General features: G+C 43.1%; 1 protein-coding gene across 2 annotated transcripts in view; it reads right to left on the bottom strand.

The window, feature by feature from the left end:
* Positions 1 to 19,326, bottom strand: part of PID1 (phosphotyrosine interaction domain containing 1) — a 94,955-nt gene that overhangs the window by 65,130 nt on the left and 10,499 nt on the right. The window lies entirely within an intron of this gene.

Here is a 19,326-nt window from a genome sequence, read left to right on the forward strand (position 1 = left end):
ACCAGCACATGAAACAGGGCTATGTGTTATGATCTATTTTCCCTGTAGCATCTGTAGGAAGCTGATTAGTTCCAACTCATGCTCAACAACATGAGCACTTCCACTTTCATCTTTTATCACCATTATAGTCAGAAATTAAAAGACTCTGGTGGCTTCACTGATGTTCCCAACCTGGCAGAGTAAAGCCATTCCTGAAGGAGATTTAGGATTGCCTTTTCTGCTTACACAGCAGAGAAATCAGAAATGCAGTTTACTGAGAAGCTGCCAATATTTAACAGTGTTTAATGGTGTGGTATCCGAGTTGAAAATGGGCACAAGTGTCTATGTAGAGAACAAATCAGTTCATCAGCTTCCACCAAGTTTCCCTCTTTGCCTTCATCCCTGAATGTGTGCTGCTGGGTTGGAGTTGGGGGCTATTTATTTGCTGAAACAGCATCTCAGAGATGATTCTGGGGAAGAAACAGGAAGTAATTCTGAAAACAGAGGCAGCAAGATGCTCACCATTGAAGAAATAACACAGGCAGGACAGGGGTAAATCTCAGTGATAACCTGGCAGAGCTACCTATGGCAAGGCCTCTGACCTGCCTCAGGCTGCATAAAACACCCTGGGGTGTTGCTGCCCTGTCGCAGGTTATGTTGCAGTCAGCCTGACTGAGCCCCACAGCTGCCTCATCAATTCCCACAGAGGGCTTTCCATTTCTTTATCTCTAAGTGTGCATGCACAGCAGAAGGAATGAGAAATGCAAGGTTCATTTTGGCCCAGCCCATTGGGTTTGGAAGACATTCTCCTCCAGTTCAGCACATGAAGTGCTCTGGCTTCAGCCTCTTTTCTGTTTGGCACATGATCAAACCATATCTAAAGGTAATCCAATTCATCTATAAAAGTTTCATCTCAATATATTGTGACTTACCTCTGTTCCCTATTCCCATTCAAAGGGAGAGAGCACTGCACAGCTTTCAAAGCCATTCCCATTTAAACATTACTTTCCATCTGTACATTTTTCAACTTCCAAAACTGTACTTGGTAAGAAAAAAGAACAGCAAAGAAGGAAGGCTGTCTCACTGTATTATATTCACTTAATAATCATAAGCAATTTCTCAGAGAAGTCCTCCAGGCAGAGTTTTAATGTTAAAGCAATTCTTGCTTCATTTTAACTATCCACTGATGCAGAGCTGATAGCCCAGCTCATTAAAAAGTACAGGGCACTATTTCAAGAAATGTCATAATTTATCAGGCAGAGTTAAGGCACCCTGCACACGGCAGCCTGGATGCACAACATCAACTGCCTCTGACACTTTCTGAATCCAGCTCTGAATCCCTCTGCCTTGGGCTCAGCTGCCCATGTTGCATGAAGTCACACAGCAAAGCCTCCTGCTACAGCATCATCTTTTTCAAGAGGCTTAGCAACATTTAAAAATGCATGAATCTCACTTGAGTGACAACCCATTTAACCAGCTATAAAACTCCTTAGAGGAAAGATAGTTGGAGAGAAGATAAATATTGCAATCATTTTTTTAACTTTAGCATGGAAAGTCCCACATTAGGTTGACTAAGGAGTCCAAAACAGGGACAGAGCTCTCACTTTGTTCTGTTGGACATTGGATGTTGGTCAATAGATTTGTCCTATTAGTGATAAGATCCAACACCTTCACTTTGCAAATTGTAACAGGCAATGCAAGGAACCATTACCTGGATGAGGTTCAATTTAGCCCCCAAATTATTATTTTGAGGAACTGTGGTTCTATTCTGTCAAGTACTACCAACACACGGGAGATAATTATTGATCTTTGGACTCATGTAAGATGGTAATGAACCACCTCCCCTGCCCATCAGAAGGTATTCTTCCAAGAAAATGGGCATTAGAAGAAAGCAGTAAACCCACCCCAAGTCTCTGTCAGGAAGGTGTGTGTTTGAGACTGTACAACATACTGGAAACCAAATGGTGACTTTATCAGTAAATTCAAGTGGCTCTCTTGAACTAGGTGTTACACTCAAGTGAGACACTGCAAAATCAAAGTACCTTGCTGATCCAGTCTGACTCTGCAAACATCACAGTGCTCTGTTTAAGGATTTGTGTTGCTTTCTGCAAGAAAACCTTATTTTTAAACTAAAGCCCACTAAAAGAAGATTAACTGCTCTTAAAAAGTACTTAACCACCTCTTTCTTTATTATCAAGTGGCCCATACATATCTGTCAGATGAGCACCATTGATAATAATGCATTAAATAAACACTTCTGCTTAAAATACATAAGTTTACTTATGAGTAGTTTGAGACACACAAATATGTACAGTTTATTCAGTGGAAGAATCCTCTGCTCTCAAAATGTCCATTCAGCAGCCCTGCCAGATAATGTTTCACAATACTACAGGCTCACTTATTCATAAACAAATCATTAACATTCTTGACATAAATCCATAGTGTACAACAAATCCCAGCTATGATAGTGTTTTACTACATTTGCTGTGCCCATCATGAATGGGAGCTCTGTTTTCACTTAAAAAAACCATTCTCAACAAATAAAAGGCAAATTATTCTCTGCAAGAAAACCACCAGGATGAAATGCCTATACATGGATTACAAACTAATTATCAAGTTCATAGAGCAATAAACCTGGTATTTAGTTAGTGAAAAGAGCTGCCAAAATAGATGAAAGAAATTTTCTTCCTAGAACTCTAATAACTAAGAGACTCTGAAGGTAAAACACACCATACAGGCTTTTATATTTTTCTCAGCTACTCAGAAACCTTTCATACATCCCCATTTCTCCACACATGGGCAAAAGAATCATCTGAGAAGACCCTCTGAAAACCTTTCAACTTTCACTGACTGCCAGGGGTATATTTATAGCCTTGGATCAGAGGGTTTCAGCCAAGCCCAAAATTACCAAGGCCATTTTTACATACCTACACCACAACTTAAATTAACTAATTAACATGAATGGAATAGTTTCATGAATGCATCAGGACCAGGCTTCTTGTTCTCTCTGAATATACTCCACATAGATGACAGCACAGGGCAGTATTCCCCAAAAAAAGTCCACAAGTGAATCCTCTGCAGGTACCCCAAAACAGCATGCCACTGTGCTGAGGGCTATGGAGAGCCTGGCAAGGTGGGATTCCATGCTCGAAGCTGGTCCACACAAGGAAGGACACTCCCGCAGCACCTCACACAGCATCAGCAATGGACAACCATCAGCAAAGCTCTGGATGACACGAGGTTAAACCCTCCACTGTCAATTCATTAATACCTTCCTCACCACATTTAAAGAATTAAATGCTTCCCTGAATGGCCATATTTAAGTAATTTTTAAAAAAGATTAAAAGAGGGTGGAAGATAGTGAAGTTACCATTGGCGTTCTTGGCTCACAAGATCTGGGCTTCTCCCGGCCTGATAAACATAAAGCAGACTGCCTCCTGTGCCGGTGCCAGCTCAGCCCGGGGAATAAAAGATGTTTTCAATTCCGGAAAAGATCCATGTGCATTGAAACACTGAGCACTCAGCAAGGCCTCAGTCCCTTAACTCACAGTGCACAGGCCTGTGGGCGCCGGGGGCTGCTCAGAGTATGTAAAAATACGCATATGGCAAAGTTTTGCAGAAATGAGACCTTTGTTATTGTAAATACGTGCAGATTTTCATAGCAATTACATTGCAGTATTTTTAGGGGCATGACTCCTCTTTTTATTATTTCCATTGGCATGGCTTTTCCATTTCAGCTTGCTTTAGTTCCAGTTCTGTGATAATTTCATGGCAGTACCCTCACATGTGAGTATAGCAGCATGAAGGGCTCACCATTTCTAGGTGCGACTACTGAGGATTGTTTTGCAATTCAGAAGAGCAGGTTTACAGGATCTATTTATGGGTCTCACTCTGTACCCAGCCTTTGAAAACATTTCAGACTTATTTTTGATAGAGAACACAGCTACTGAAAAAACACAGGGGTTGTCTAATCTGGCTTTTGGTATCACAGAGCTCACCATCCCTAAAGTTCTTGCTTTCACCCCAATCACCTAAAGTTGCAACGTATCTGTTAGTATGGAAACCATCAGAGCTGAAGGAGTTCAAGGGGTGAATAAATTTAGGCATCTTCTCATTTGCCTACAAGTTTTCTGAGCACCTCAATCACAGTTTTAGATGTTGTCTGGAACAGTAACAGATAAAACCGAACTCTTAAAAAAGCAACAATTTAAGACAGAAAATCGCATGTAATCACACATCTATAGTAAATGAGGCACTACAGAAATGCCAGACTATGGAGGAGGTCAGACTAAAGTGATACATGATTTGAAAGAAGGCAAACAGCTCTGCCGGGAATCAGCAAGGAAACCAGACAAGTTAATCACTCATTTGCAGTATGATACAACAGCCAAATGACACAGAAACCTCAGCATCAAGTCACCCAAGGAAACCACCATGCTGCAGAGCAGCCCAGGAAGCCCCTGCTTAGGAAACACACACACGACCTTGCTGAGCAGTGCTGGGAAACTGCAGGACCGGAAACAACTAAGGAGTACTGGAAAACTCAGAAGATACTCGCAATCTGAAATAATTTCATCCTCCTGAGTTACAGGTAGATCAGAGAGCTTGCAGGGCAGCTTGCTAAGAGGGAGTGATGCCAGTGAGATGCCACCTGCAGAGTGCCCAAACCCCTGTGCTGGCCCATGGAGAACTGCAACAGGCAAAGCCAGGAGCCAACAGCAGAAAAACCTGAATTAACAGGGAGGCTGAGCAGAAATCCTGAGGACATAAGTACTTGCCTACCTCAATTGCCCATTTTCTGGAAATATCAGTACCTCCGAACCCACCTTTCCTTTGCGGACAGCATAAAAAACATTAAGCTCTGCAAACAAATAGCTGCACAGCACCTGGTACTGCTGACATCTCTTCACTAACCTGGTTTAGAAGCTGAAATAAACACTACACTTTTGTTTCTAAAGGCAAAAGCTGGTCATCAAAACCCATCTGTCACTGGCTGTGCTCTGAAACATCTCATGCTAAACCCCAGCTTGCAATTGCCCAAAGCACACTCCACTCACAGAGCTCCAATAGGAGCACTGACCAACCACTTGTCTCCTTCAACACACTAGTGCTGTATTTTGCCCACTGATCTAGTTCTTGGAAAAGAAAAGGGGAAAAAAAAAAAGGCATGACCCCCTGGCCCCTGATCCAGCAGTAAACTTTTCAATATTTTAACAGTGATTTCAAACAGGAGCAAAGCCAAGCCTGTATCCTCAGATTATCCTTTGCAAAACCCCAGCATCAGTATTAGCAAATGAAAAGATCAAGTCAGTTTGCTCAGACAGACTGTAATTTCTGTACCTATATTTATTAACAGTAGGTACATAAAACTGAGGAAAAGAAGTGCTAGAAAAACACACAGTGATGTTAACCACAATGGCAAACTGAATGTACTGATCCTTTCCTCCAGCCAGGAAACATTTTCAAGCTGTTTCTTTCAAGATAGTCACTGGGTAGGAAATGCTTTTTAGACAGAAAAATATTTTCTTTTCCAGAAGACACCATAAAACCCAGGCACAGAGCACAGTATATGTTTTGATGAGAATTAATTACTTGTTTACTGTGGTAGTTCATTACACAGCTAATCCCCACACATTGTCTAAACAACTTATTTCCTATGGTGAGAGAGGAAAGGCCAACATAAACAAAACAGCCTGATTTTTTTCTAAAGAAGATGCAGATCACTGGCAACACATTTGCAGGGTGTAAAAAGCTGAAGAGCAACATTAGAGGATGTTCTTTGAGCATCTTCTAGTTTTTTTTCTAAGTGAAGGTATTTTGGAATGAAATGTTACCAAATATAATGGAATTGAGATGTTCCACTATACAAAAATATTGTTCTAAACCAAGAGCTATTAATTCTTCAGAGCTGTGGGCTGTAGTTTATCATTAGCATCTAGAAGTGAAGGATGGTTATAACATTCAATTCCATTTCTCCCCAGTGACTAAATGAAGTACTAGCTAAATCATTTATGAATGTCAAAGGGTGACAGTTTTCAATTAAGGTAATGAGATTCTAAAGGCTCTGGCCATCTGAACCCTGTTTGTGGATTCTCTTGCCAATTAAAAAAAAAAAATCCAAAACAACAAAACACAAAAGGAAGCAGTCTGACAAACTGATTTTACTTAAACTGGGTGCTAACAATTTAGCATTAATCCTACCACATATCTGCTAGCTACATACCAAGAATAAATATTTATACTAGTCACCACATGCTGTTAGGCATTAACACAGGGTTAAGAAGATGTTAATTGAATCATATATGTTGGGAACTGAAATAATTTTGCTCTCCTTGTACTCTTCAGCTCCTCAGGCAAGGATCCAGCCTTTGTCCATACAGCATCTCAGCAAATGGACACACAGCATCCAAAGTCTGGATGCTCTAGGAGAAGAGGGCAAAACAGTCAAGGAAGAAAATCAAGAAACCACCCACTGACACAGCAGGAGTGGGCAGCCTCCCCAGCAGACAAAGTGCCCTGATGATTCTGGATCATGTCCAAATGAGGACACATCCCTCCAGTAGCAAACACTGCATGGGTGTGGAGATATATATTCCAGATTTTTGTAAATATGACCCCTATAAGTGAGCATCCTACCCATTAGACCCTTTACTGTTAACTTCCATGGAGTATCTGTAAGTACTGGTAGCAACAACCATTATTTTTTTTAGCCATCTCACACCCACTGTCCCAAGCAATTCTTTATATTGACCCACTACTTTACAGGAATTAAAAAAAAAAAATAATCAAAAGAAACCCTAAAGAACAACTATACAGTGAAAGTGAAGATAAGCTTCTCAGGGTAAAACTTCAAACTCCCACAGAAGTTCAATAAAGTCAGAAAAGCAACACCACATTAGACTTGTTGGTTCAGACATTACTAAGCACTGGCCAGACTCCATGCTTTCCCTTTTTATTTTACTTACAATTAGCTGGCAAGAGATGATTAGCTAGAAAAACCACATTTCCTTTTGACCTCCAGGTGTACAAAGCAGAACAGCAGTAAGTATTTCCTAAAGCAAACCCAGGATCTTTAGGCAGTGTGCAGTAAGGCTTCAAGCAACCACAGCAGCAAGTCACCACACAGTGTTTATGGCACAAACCCTCAGCTCCTGGTCTCTGAGTGTCATGGCACTGTCAGGCAGGCACCTGCCTCCAGATTCTTTTTCCAAAGCCTTTTTCCAAGGCTGGACCTGTACAAACTACTGCACACACTATGAGAACTTAGACAAGATTACAGCATAGTTCTGCACAATGGTGAGCACTGCCAGCTCAGCTTCCTGTTCTACTGAAGATCTGGACTTTACCATCTCTGTTCTCAGTTCATACCCATACTCAGGAAGAATCAGAAGGGCCAAAGGGTGCAACAACAATGCCAAGTATTATAAATCACCCAGGCAAAGCAAAGGGAGTTACTCTGGTGCAGGCAGCTCTGCTCAGCAGGGAAATGTCCCCATACAGCACACAGGATCCAGTCACCTTGGCATTGCTAGCACTGAAACCATCTTCTTCCCAGTAGTAAAACTGATTACATTTAGGAGGCGATGATATGCTTGAAAGTCATTCCTCCTCCCCCTCCAATAGATGGACAAATTGTGCTGCGTCACTTCCTGTTACAAAATAGTCCCCAATCCTCCTGGAAAGCTCCCAACAGCTCTGTTCCCTCCCTGGCCAGTCCATCCCACTGGCATTGCAAAGGGAGCCTTTACCTGCTCCTTTAGCCAGAGAGTTCCAACTCAAGGTTTTAATAAAATTCTACCTTAAATAAAACTACTGCTGCCTATGAGACCTACTAACTGGGATACTACAAAGACTAACTTTTCTGGAAACTGTTGCACAGCCAAAAACCAGTCTGGACTGAGGGCTCTGCAGCACAGCTGCAATTGTTAGCAGTGACTAACACTGTTATCTAGAACCCCTCAAACTTACATTACTTTACAACCAGCATGGGAAGTCAAATATGGTGCTGGCACGGCACTGTAAGGTCATTTTAAAGCAAACACCAAGTTACAGAGCTCAGTGGAGACCAGATTTAAAAACCTCCCAGAAAAGTGTTTAAAAATCAAGAAAAAAAAATAAAAACTGACAGATTTTTTGGGAAATGAGGAAGACTATGACTGCACATGTATAGATTTGAGAGTAAGAATATGTTGAAAACAATACTTTCTTTTCCCAGGATGAGGCAGACTGCTCTTTAACTTCAGTTTTGTAACGATAGATGCTGGAAAAGAAACATTTGTTTGTTCCTGAGAAACGTTGAAAAAAAAAATAAAAAGCAAAGCGAGTATTTTTCACCCTTTGAAGAAACAAATACATGACATTTTCACAAGAAAATGCGAAAAGAAGAAAAGGTCTCAGAAACAAACCGGATCCACAAATAAGCAATACGGGTTTTGGCTGAAAGTAGAAAATATTTCCTGAGGCTCTGGAGGTGTGTCAGGCTCCTGGCTGTGCCGGGCAGCAGCTGCAGCACCACGGAGCACCAGGGCTGGTGATGCTCTGAGCCCAGTGCCAGGCAGCTGCCATGGCCCTGCTCCCATCCTTCTATGGCACAGTCCCTTTTCCCCCCACAGAGGGAAGGAACTGGGTGGCTGTGATGTTATTGTGCTCTGTAAAGCAGTTTCCCCCAGCCCCAATGAGCAGGCGGCGCACTCACTGTGTGACAGAGGCTCCTCTGGCAGATACTGAGCAGCCCCTTATCCAAACAACATCAGGGCCTGCTCCAGGATGACCTCAACAACAGGTCAACTCTCTTTCCAAAAAGAGAGTACAGAAACATTTAATTCAGCTCTCTTAGACATTAAGTCTTGTCTCATAAAGCTACTCTTAAAAAAAAAATCAAGTAACATTTGGGCTTTTAAAGAAACACATGAAGTTGCTTCTCAGTCATAATAAAAGAAACATAGTGTAACTCCACTGGCATAAGTATTGGCACTTAGACTTATACTAATGCTCTAAAAATCTGAATGTGGACCAAAATCAAAACCCACATATAGACAGGGGCAAAGTTTATCCCCAAGTGAACAAAATAACATCTCTTGTAGACATTAATGGCTTCTAAAACTCTCTAGCTTGATACGACATCAGTGACTTAAATGCCAAACCACATTCACTCTGTTTATCTTGGGAAGCTCCACATCCATGTAAAAACACCCTCAGACCATAACAGAGGAATGAAAGGTCAGGCTGTAACTTTCAGACCCAGTGCAGAAAACTTAAACAAGGTATGGGCACTTCCCTGGTGAGTGCCACACACTGCAGCTGGCTATTTTTCAAATATCATGTAAGCAGCACGAATAACTCCTGATGCAGAGAAATAAAAACTCAACTTGAAAAAAGCAATATAAATACACTCTAAAAGTAATTTAAACTAACTAGAAGTGAGCTATTTCAGTGCAAGATTTCTGCAGATGTGGCTCCTGAGCCATGCCAGGCTGCTCATGGACCTCTGAAGTCCCTAGCTAATGACCTGCTCCTCCCACACTCAGAAGTTCTACTACATCAATGTACAGCACTTAACTTCATTCAAAGCCTCCTCAGATTCTGTCTTTCTGACAAACACATGTAAATATCTTAATCTATACAAATCTCACTGCCCCACACAGCTGGACCATGCTCTGCCCTGCTGGAGCACAGTCCCAGGCTCAGAAAACCTCTCAAGCTTGTCCAGTCACAGGGGTGAAAACCCTAAGCTGCAGCTCTTTCCAATTGAAGATCTGTCCACGACTCATTTCAGCTCACACTTGCAGCTCAGCATCTCTTCAAATGTGACTTTTCCTTAGGGGGGATGAGCTCCACCACTTCTGCAGCCTGAAACTTGTCAGCATTTTAAATGTGAGCAGGATGGGGAGAATGACTTCAGGAAAGGAATTATGAGCACTAACTAGAATTTATCACTAGAATAAGTGAGTATTTTTCACTGTCTTGAAGTGCCAGGGCTTTTCACTACCCTTGATTACAAAAGGCAGTCATCTCATTCATTTAGAGATGGCTTTCAGGCCGGCCACAATGCCCAGACAGGCTGCCCTGTGCCCTGGCAGACCCTGCAGCAGACTGATATTTCTGACAGGGCTAATTCCCACACCAGGTAGCCCCACTTCCAACTGGACATCCCCAAGGAAATTATCTGAGCTCTGTGCATGATGGACATTGAGGAAAACAAAATCCCAAGACTTCAGAGAGGGCTAAATCCCAGGAGCTCTGGGTCTTGTTCCCAAGCCAGAAGCTGCAGGACTGTGAAGGGCAGGCAGAAGGAGTCACACACGACCTCAACAGCTACAAGAAAAAAAACTGAGTATTGCAACACCCACCCGTGGGGAAAAGGCAACAGCAGATCCTATCTGCGCTCCTGCAACCTTTCAAATTGTTCTACTCCTCCTTCCATAGCAACTCTGTATTTTAGGGGTACAAGATTGAAACGTTGCCCTTTGAAAATGTTACATGTCCCAGCACCAAGCTTCAGGCTCTTTAATGAAAAAAAGAGCCTCTAAACACCAGATCAAAACAAGTCAGTCACAAACAAATGCTTCCTAACATTCCTTATAAACCACAGAAAAGTTACATTGCCATCTCAAATGGCAAGATAAAAGTTAATGGATTCAAAGGCCTATCCTATGCACTGAGATGAGGCTGCATGCCTAAATCTGAGTGATTTAACACTCGTTTATCAAAGTGAACTGTCCAATCTCAGAAAGTAACATCCCTTCTGCAGCCTTCAGCACCGATGCTCCATCAACAAGAATGTCACAGAGAGGGTTCCACCTCCCTCATTATCCCAACAGGAGCACTGCTGATGGCAGCACAGCACAGCCTGAGCACAGCCAGGACCACAAATCCACAGTTCCAGAGCAGCAGGGGTGAACCTGAACCCAGCTCAAGGCCTGGCCAGTCCCTATGCCTCGTCCTTGGCTGGAGCATCTCGGGGCTTTGGGTGTCTCAGAAATCAATGATGGGTTTTTTCTTTGTTAGCTACCAGCAAAAGCCAGCACCCAGCACTCCTCAGCAGCACTGCACATCCCTCCAGCACTCTACTCTAGCAGGAGGCACCAAAGCTGTCTTTACTATCAGGATTTTCTCAAACACACAGTACCAAGCTCAATAGGGCCTTTCAGCCACACTATCAAGAGGCCGACATAAAATTTTCAAAATATCCTTCCTTCTAATTCTAATCCAAACAACAGAGCACAGCTGTGAAAACTGAAGCCTGTACAGATCTGAGCTGTATGGGCTCCTTCTTAAAAGCACTGGGACAGGATTCAAGCTTCTACATTTTCTGATTCAAATTTATAGTCAGGCACAGAAAATTCCCATGGACTAGGGAAAAAAGAAAAATGCTTAAGCTGACAAGTTTCTGAAAGATGAAAAAAATTCACTGCTGTCTTCTGCTGACACACTGTGCAGGGAGCTGGGACAGAGGTCCACACTATCCCCTGACAACCAGGCAGCTCAGGGAGCTGCCAACTGGTGTTTGCTCAAGTTCCAAAAGGTACTTTTCTGGTCAAAAACCAGAAAAAATATAATAAATGCCACATGGAAAAGCTAAAATTTGCAAAAGGTTTGGTTAAATAAATAGCCTCAAATGAAGGAAAAAGGATTAAAACACTGTTTTCGAAGTCTGATGTATTTTTTTTCTAGCAATTTTGCCACTTGTCTTTTCACTCTCCAGCTCAGAGCCAAAGCCAGAATAACCAGCACACTATAATACAATTCCCAGTGCTCCTCTCCCCCGCAGAAGGGAATACTAGAGAACCAAGGACAGAATTCCATAACACAACACTAGAAACCAAGTTCAGCATACTAATTTGGATGGGACAGTTTTGATGAATACTAACAGATATTTAGTTTGCCTGTTTTTCTTAAGCAGATGACAGGGAAGGAGGGAAGAGTGATTTCTCTCCCCAAGAAACTACCATTTTCAGGTCAGTGTCACCATGAACAGTTCAGAAAGCACAGATTAATCCTGACATCAGGAAAGTTGGTCCCCGGCTTCTGAGGAAAGCCACAGAGCAGCTGAGAGTCACTCTGGAGAGCCTCTCCCTGTAGCCATTCAGAGAAGGAATGTTGCATCCAACCATCCCTCCTGCTCCTCAACATCCAGACTCCAGGAGGAAAAGGAGAGATAGAAACTTGCAGGTTCAGATGGTTTTTTTGATGTTGCCACAATCACAATGGCTTGGCCCCTCACAGACCCCAAACTCCTCTAAACCTGCCTTCCAGCCAGCAGAATTACTCAAGAAGCTCCACAGCAGAGACAACTTTTCATTTTAAATGAGACTATACAATCCCTCTGGATCTCCTGTAAGAGTCCAATGGATGGGTTTCCTGCCCTGCTCTTGAGGCTCAGGGTTAGTACTGACCCCAGTGAAGTTTGGATCAGATCCCACTGCAAGAGCTTCAAAGCAGTGACTTCACCAGTGGGACCAGACTGAACATCAGTACTCCTCTCCAGACACTCAGTGAGTGGGTAAGATTTCACAAGAGCACAGCCCACCAGGTAAAACACTGTCTGGAAAAGCCTGGCCTTGAACAAAGCTGAATACAGCCAGCTGAAGACTTGTAAACTTACTCTGGGGTCATCCTGCAAGCCTCACATGAGATGTATGGAACAATCATCTCTCAAACCAGAGGGAGCTTGGCTTGGGAAGAAAGAGGTGGCCACAAATCTGAGCACCAGGACACTTAATTACATTTCTATCTGCTCTCAGTGTTCTTGGCAGCTCCCATCAAATATATCTGGAGAAAATGTTTTCATGTGAGGAGACATTTGAAAATTGTCTGGCATAACACAGATCAAGGCCACAAAGGGTGATGGTGCAAGGACTCTGACAGCCCCGGTGCTGTCCCAAACCCAGCAGCACTGTGGTCACAGCACAGCTCCGTCAGCAAAACTCACCAGCAGCAACTCAGGTTAGAAATGCTCCTGCCCACATTGCCTGGAAGCAAAACCAGCCATTAATCTGTGAAAGGGACATTTATTTAAATGGTCCCAATGAAAACACTTATGGAGGCTTTTCAAAGACCAACACTTCTGAAGTCGTCACCAAACTGCCAAGGCGTCAGTGCTACCAGACCAACTTAGTCATTCTGCGGCTATGTGTAATTTCGTAGAAGCAACATCATTAAAAGAAAATTAAATACTGGCAATACACAACTTTTCTTTTTTCCTTTAGCTTCTGTGCAAAGATTTATACTTGCACTCTGTATTTTCAGGGTGTCAGCAGGAAAAACAAATCATGAAATGCTACATTAGGTCTTCTCAGGACACTTGTACAATCATCCACATTTAACATCTTTGGTCAAAGAATTCTGATACACTTATTCAGAAACAGCTCAGATGTCACATGTAACTCTTCCAGCTATTATACGAAATACAATTAAGTTCAATTCCTATACATGAAAGCACTATGGGGAAAAAAATACTGTAAGTACTAAACATTGCTTAAAGGGACTTTTCAGCTACACATTTACCTGTCTCTGGGTAATCAGACTCTCCTCTTGCCTGCACAGAGATACATCAAAACACAGTAGTGCTCTAAGGGTGAGGACACCTAGCCCAACACCGCAGCACCAACCCAAGGCATGTCTGCAGAGAACACAGCCATGCCTGGAAGGAAACGTCTGGGACACCACTGCTGACTGTCCTGTCCTGTCCGGCTGGGTGACACCAGGGACACAAAAAATCTGAAGCAGGCACTTAAAATTCTGAAGTAGACTGAATTATTTAGCTTGCCTTTCTTCAAGGAAATCACTGCTTAAATGTTTTGTCTTGGTCATCAAACAGGCTGGCACTTTCATAAACAGAAACTAGTATTACACTATAAGTGAACCCTGAAGATCATTTCCCAGGGGGCTTTCCACAAAGCTCTCATTGATTTTGATTTTCTTTTGGTCATAGAATGCTTCCCAAAATTAACATTTCTCCAGAGACATTCATTTTCTACAAAGAATAAATAATGTAGAAAGAAAGGAACTGCCTGAGTTAAGTGGTGCCAGATGAGCCTCCTGGAATCACAGGGCTTTGTTTTAAAGATTCCTGACTGCTGTAAAGTCATAGCAGCAAACGAGTGCAAAACTCTGATGCCTCAAAAGATATCCTGAAGCCATATAGTGCCAAAACACCGGGCTGTAAGACTTCAGACGTTTGCAGCCACATGACTCAGGCTTAAATTTCAAATACTTACCATTTTTTCCTTCTGACATAATATTTAATGAAACCAGAGTTCAGTAGTAGTATCAGTCCTGCTATACATGTCTTGCAGGAGTTTCTGCCTAGACAGCTGTTTGTGTGCTTACAGCTAGCTTGTGTTTGGCTTAGAAAGGCTTTCCATATGCTTTAAAAATTGGAAAACTATTGTTTTAACTGACTGTATGCTGTTATTTTTAACACACATATGCATGTGAACATTGAAAAGGATTAGAAGCTCATTTTGAAAGCACCAATAGCACCTAAAACCACATTACAGCTGAACACATGCAAACATGTCACCAAACCACAGTGGCTGTGATCAGAAACCATCACACATGTGTAGGTCTACCCAGAGCTCGCGTCTCTTTAGTGAAAAATCTTTTCAATGCTCCTTATACATGAAAGGCAATTGATGTGTATACTAGTGGTAGTGGATGCATGTAATATACATGAAATTAGCAACAGTCTACAATCATAAAATTTAAAAGTAGATTGAAGGTGCAAGGCTACAGATATATTAACAAATTCCTGTAAAAAAAGGAATATGCTTATGAGGTCTTGGAAAACAGTGCTCAGAGCGCAGCCCAAAGGTGAGCAGCAACACCCCAATACTGCTGCTTTCAATTTTTCACTTCCATTAACAGCTACACTGTTGTTTTACTGTTCATAAAGATGTGGAAATACACTACAGCAGCCACTCAAAGACTATGGTAAAGCAACCTTACACAATCTTAGTTCTCATGGATTTCAGAGGACCTGCACAAGTTATATGATGGCAGAATTAAGCCCTGGGGTTCAGGAAATCCAACCTGCCCCAGTAAAGGACTTGAAACTCTCTGCCCTTCATCACCTGCTTCACATCATCTCATCTTGCCCACACACAGCTCTCCTGCACAGTATTTCACAGCACATCAGGAGAGATGTGGAGCTTTATGAAATAAATTCTAACAATACACTACAGCCATCCATTAATAAATCCTTGCCCAAAAATGGCCCCAAACTGTGGGTTTTCATCAGAATACTGAACTTCCAGATGAGCAGACAGAGAATCACTGAAGTCCTACTGTGAACACTTGGCCATCTGCATGCCTGTATGAAGCCAAGCAGTGTCCAGCCCAAAGCTCCATGACACACATGCTGTCTGTTCCCCTCTTCCCCGCCTCACTCATCTGAGCCCACCCACAGAAGCAGAGTGAGACTTTCTCCAAAAAGAGGGCTCATGGGCATGGCTCAGTTCAGGGACACTTAGCAACACAGCCCAAGGCTGGGCAGCACCAGAACCGCTGCTCTGGGGGAAAAGCTGTTTGAACATGTTACCCTGTTACCCACACGTGTCAAGAGAAGCAGGGAAACTTGCAAGCAGGGCTTATAAACAGCACAGCCTCAGAAACTATGCACCCACTGGGATTTATTATCTAGAAACAATGTCTGGCATCAAGCTTCCAGGAAAAATTAGGCTACAGAGCAAATAGCAGCCACCTCTCAGGTTGTGAGAACACCTTGCTTGTTTCCAAACACCACTTCAGAGTCCTCACAGGAGCATCACTGAGACCATCAGCTCCAAAACCCCAGCTGTGCTGCCAAGGGCTGCTGAACCAGGCACAGAGGGACATTTGGAAATAGTTTTAAAGAAAGATTTCACAATATTTTTGGCATCATTTCAACAAGTGCCAATGCCACAAGCATCAAGCCACAAATCAGTGCCCACTGCTTATAACCATTGATAAGGTCTGCTGCAAACAGGGCAAGGCAATCAGATCAGGCAGGTACAGTGAGCTCAGGACTGGAGTCTCTGCATTCCCAGCAGGGGGAATGACCTTTAAATACCTGAAGCAACCTTGGCTGCTGCTCCAGGGAAGACTGGGAGGTACACACATGTTCCATATGCTCACCTGCACTTTACCGAACACAAGCCAGGAATGCCACCACAGAAATTAGAAGCGAAAAAGTCTCATAAACAGATACAGTCCCAGATCATCTCTCTTAAGTGTGAATAATGCTAATCCTGTATTACCTGCAAAATCATCATCTTCTTACCACATCAGAGACTCGCTGATCCCTGTGGTATATTCCTGCAACATCCCAGATGTAGGATTTCACATGTAACTGCCTGTCCCACTAACTTTTGAGAAAACAGACAAAACTTCAATGCTGCTATAGGTGAAAGAATCATAAAAAGTGAACGGAAATAAAAAGCAAAAGCAGGCTTTGCTGTATTATATTTTCAAGAAGAAACCTCAATATCTACATTTTCTAGGGTGTCTTCTAATCCATTTAATTCAATTCTATATATCTTCCAGAAACAGAGAGGCTTCTTCATTAAATGGCAGCATAATAGGAAAAGCTTCCATCAGAGGGAAGTAGAGACAGGCTGACAAAAACATAATAAAACAAAAAACAAACCCAAATTAAAAAACAAGCTTATTCCAGCAAAGCCAGAAACCAAGGCTCTGGGAAGGGGGGCACATTTCAGCAGCAGATGAAGCTTTCAGCAGCAAATGGCTACAACAGCAGGAGAGACAAGTCCAGCTCATGCCCCAGCTCACAGTGTTCTGTAACCCAGCTGCTGATGACACTTCATTCCTATTGCGTATGCGTGAGCTTTGCTGCTGACCTCACTACTGGAATTGTACCATCCAGTCAATGCCAAAAACTTCAGCACAAACTATGAAACTTGACAGGACTGAGCACATTTGGAACAGGAGATTTTGCGTGAACGGCAGCAGACCAGGAATGTGCAGTCTTGTCATCCTTTGAGTGGGACTGGGAAAGGAGGCCCATGAGCAATTGAGGACCATGGCACAGCTGGTCAGAACATGACAGGAGCATTCACACTGCGATGGCCACTGCCATTTCAGTTAAATGCACACAGCTTGCCTTAGCTCTGAGGGCAGGACCGACCCGTACCAACAGGCATCCACTTCCAAAGGCAGTTCATACTTTCCCTTACTGAACCAGGCCAAAAGAAATATTCTGAGAGATGAAAATATTTTCTTTGCCGTTTTACTTAGTACAGAGCTACACCACGGACTAACAACAGTCCTGCACTTCCCCACAGCTGGATATTGACACAAGATACGTCTGTGTCAAAACTAAGTCACATACTGTGCACACATTAGAACATCAAGAAAGCTGGGCCAGCTCCACACTTCCTGCACCCATACATCAGCCTGATGTAAAAGACAGGGCTGTATCTGCCATTATACATCCCCTAAATATCCTGCAGTAGTGACTTGCCATAACTGTAATCCTAGAATACATTAATAGAGACCATAAGACGTCATCTACTCTACCCAGTGACCACAAACCACTCTGCTACAACCAAAATCCCACACCCAGAGCCTCACAACACTTGCTTGTCAGCCAGAGAGAGCTAGTGATGCCAAGGACAGGCAGAGGGCCCCCCTTCAACACCCCCATAGCACCAACATTTGTTTTACAGCAGTTACGTGCCGGGAGGGAGGGAGCCTGGGACAAAGAGAGCAACATGGGACACCTGAAACTAAATTAAGATGTTGAGGGGGAGGAAGAAGGGGGAAAAGATGCATTTATAGCATGCACAAGCTCTCCTCAGGGGGCCAGGCAGCGCTGCCAGCAGTTCTGGCCAGGCTGATGATTCACAACATGTTAAGGGGAGATCAGACTACTTGAAAGTACCATGCCTCAAGGGTTTTCTGGGGGGGGGGGGGGGGGGATTCAGAGGGTTTGGGGTTATGAGGTAGTTTATCACCCATGTAACTCTAGCTCATATATATATGGATTAGGATTAAGCTTTCAGTTACAGGATCTCATCCTAGTTACACCAGCATCCTTCCCCTCACTGCATTCATTTTGTCCACAAACCACTACATTGTCATTTAGCCCCTTGTGTGAACACAGAATTATTATGGCCTTCCTATGACTTTTCCAAGGCTTTCTTCCCATTTCAGAAGCTGGCACAAGTCCAAAGCATCCTTTAATTCTGCAATTTTGAGTACCCCTGATTTCTTTATTTTTTAGAGCATCTACAGTTATTCACGTACTCCCCCAGAAACTCCTGTTGGCAAAAAGTGAATTTACAGGCACTCAGCATTTTGATCAGTTCAGGATGCCTGGAGACTCCAGCCAGAAGCAACCAAAGTAGATTTGCACTAAGTTAGTGGCCACTGCTGAGAACTTTGGTGCTTGTGGCTCCCTTTCAAGAGCAGGGAGGAGCACAGGCTCCCCTTGCTACAGGCTTGGGTTCTGCTGCAGCAGGTAAGTGAGGAGCCCCGTGATAAATCATTTCCCCTCCTTACAGCCCTGGTTCCCCACAGCACAGAGCCATTCCCACCCATTCCCTAAGGCCATACCCCTAACAGCGCACAGGATACAGCTAAACAAGGCTAAACAACGTTACAAGCTTATTTTGCAAAACACAAGCACTTGGTTCTCTTTAGCCTTGCATGCTCTTGTAGGCAGTATCAGATATTTGTCATAACAGCACCTTGTTATTTGAACAATTCCACAAGGGGACACAAAGCCATTCTGTACAATCCAGACCAGCACAGAGTACTAAGCTAGGCTTTCCCTTTCTCCTTCTCTTCCCTCACCTTCTCCTTTGTCACCAGCCACCGGGTGCAGCCTCACCTGAGATCTGTCCCCTGCATCTCCCCAGGGAACCCCTGCCTCCACAGAACCCAAGATCATTAACTCCTTCACTCAGGGCATCCTGCCACTTGTGTAAAACAGAGAGGTTTCTGACTAACACAGGGAAAGAAATAACTAATAATAAGCACACATAGTTTTACCCTGGAATCCATCAACTATGCATGTGGTACCTCATTTCCATCCACTAAAAATCAAGCTTTTCATTGTAGAGAAAAGTACAGCTTTTTCAGACCAGGAATTATTCCCATAACTGGCTGGTGAAGATTAAAGCTCACGGATCTCTCAGCTTGGCTCTACTATCAACTCAAATCAAACTGCTGAATTTTCTGCTTGATGATCTCAAAGCAAATTCCCATTTTGAATTGCAAAAGTAGTAATAACCTTTTCTCATCATCTGCTGTGCCCACTGATTCTTATCCGAGATATCCAATATCTCTCCGAGATATCCAACTCTCTCACTCGACACTTGCCCTGGAAAACTACACGAAACTGAC

The sequence above is a fragment of the Zonotrichia albicollis genome, chromosome 9 (genome assembly GCF_047830755.1).
Source record: "Zonotrichia albicollis isolate bZonAlb1 chromosome 9, bZonAlb1.hap1, whole genome shotgun sequence".
Classification (NCBI taxonomy): domain Eukaryota; kingdom Metazoa; phylum Chordata; class Aves; order Passeriformes; family Passerellidae; genus Zonotrichia; species Zonotrichia albicollis.